Source organism: Ailuropoda melanoleuca, chromosome 14 (genome assembly GCF_002007445.2).
Source record: "Ailuropoda melanoleuca isolate Jingjing chromosome 14, ASM200744v2, whole genome shotgun sequence".
NCBI lineage: Eukaryota > Metazoa > Chordata > Mammalia > Carnivora > Ursidae > Ailuropoda > Ailuropoda melanoleuca.
In genome coordinates this window covers 74,213,859-74,215,745 of record NC_048231.1, presented here as the reverse complement: position 1 = coordinate 74,215,745, position 1,887 = coordinate 74,213,859, and the positions used below count along the sequence as shown (strand labels likewise).

The window sequence follows — 1,887 nt, the reverse complement described above, 5'->3', positions numbered from 1 at the left end:
TGAAGTACAGGGAGCAAACTTACCTTGAAACGGTCCGCTCATTTTTGGGAAATTTGTCACACCACGCCCGGGTGAAAAATTGATCCTTGGCATGGCCTTAGCTGATGACAATTCCCTTAACTCAAATTGCCAGGAACACACCTCCCATGAAACAAGTTGGGGCTTTTATTCCTTGCAGCCAGAAAGAACACCCCCCATGGTCTCAGGAAGAGAGTGTTAGAAAGAACCGATTGTACATAGGAAATGCCCTTCACAGTGTCCTTCATGTTGCAAGGGTTAGGGAACATCATGTGAACGTGTCGAACAGATTTTTACTGTGGTTCTTTGATTTTCTTTTTTTTTTTTTTTACACCCAACATCACTAAATCATTCATTTGGAATCGGAATTCAAAGAACATGTGACAGAAATGTATGTTTATTCTGATCCAGTTGTACAACGAATCTAGGTCAAATTACCAAATAAATGTTACATTATTTCTTCAGGACTGGGGCTTTTCGATGACTTCAAGTTTAGGATTCATATTCGAAGTCCGGGCACGTGTTCATGTCTGCTCCAGCATATGTTTGCTTAAGCTTGGAGAGCTCCCTCTCTAGGTCTTGCTGGTGCTCTGGGCCAGTATCAGCGGGTCCTCCAGAAGCTTCGTTCTGTAGTCTCTAACTATGTCCATGAAGAGTTTTTGTACAGGATCCAGCTCCTTATCAGATGCCACTGCTGGAACACCAGTGTTGCTCCTCAAGGGCACTGAGCCTGCAGACCGAATGAGAGAGGAGAACCTGAAGAGCCTCTGAAAAATCAGGGAGATTCTCTTCCGCACACTCAGTCCGCAGAGGCCAGAGCTTCCGCTGCCCCCACAATTCTGCTTCTGGCCCTGGCTCCGCCCCCACCCACCTGCCCAGGATCTCAAGGCATTACCAATTTTTTTTCTTTATGGAGATCAACCTATATGTTTCTAAAGATTAAAAAACCAGGAGAGTAGAGATAAGCATCTGAACTAGTTCTCTACTGATCGTATGAACAAATTAGAAACCCGGTGGTTTAAAGCAACGAAGAGCATATGTTACTTCGCAGTCCTATAGCTCAGGAGTCTGGAATGACGAGGCTGGGTTCTCTGCTCACAGAATTGGTCATTATGTCGTCCCCACACGAAGTGGCCTGATAGTGATCTTGTTGTGGTTCTCTCTCCCAGGAGGGGCTGCCCTCACCATCTCACTCCTCTGGGATCCTCCTCTTCCCTGACCCTGATTTGTGTCTGTCATGATGCTTTCAGTTTACCCAGGTGGCTTAGGAGGAAGGCTAGAACTGTGGAGCCCAGAACTGATCTCTGCTGTCTCTTCTCCAGGGGGAGAATAAATGGCAGAGGTCTTCATAAAGAAATGACTCCCATGAGGGCTGACATCCCCCAGCAATTGGAGCCGAGGAGGAAATGCCCTAAAAACCCAAANGCCCTAAAAACCCAAATCACGGAAGCAGGGCCCACATCAGGTAGGAGCCCTTCCCAGAAATGTCCCCTTTCTCTGTTGAAAGCCACCTTGGATGAGGGACTTGGTCTGCTCAAAGCAGAGTCGGTCTTGTGAGCACTGGGGCTGTCAGAATCTCCATCCTAGGCTCTTTGTTTACAATGGGCTTTTTCCATACATGAGAATCTCCTTGGAGTTTTTGTCTGAAATGCAGCTTCTTCGCCTTATTCCCAGGGGATTCTAACAAGCACCACAGTGACTCTGATGCAGGTGTCCTTTAGCTCTGCAGCAGGTGCCCAGGGACTGGAGCCCTGTCTGCTGCATGGTATCCCAGNTATATCCCAGTTCACATCTAACCTTCCAGTGGCTCATGCTGGCTTTCCTAATTTATAGTATACATTTTCTATCATACAGGAGATACATATGCTC

At 46.9% G+C, this 1,887-nt stretch overlaps 1 pseudogene; it reads right to left on the bottom strand.

The window, feature by feature from the left end:
- Positions 1–479: 479 nt before the first annotated feature.
- The window catches only part of LOC117795945, a 30,771-nt pseudogene continuing 29,363 nt past the window's right edge, over positions 480–1,887 (bottom strand).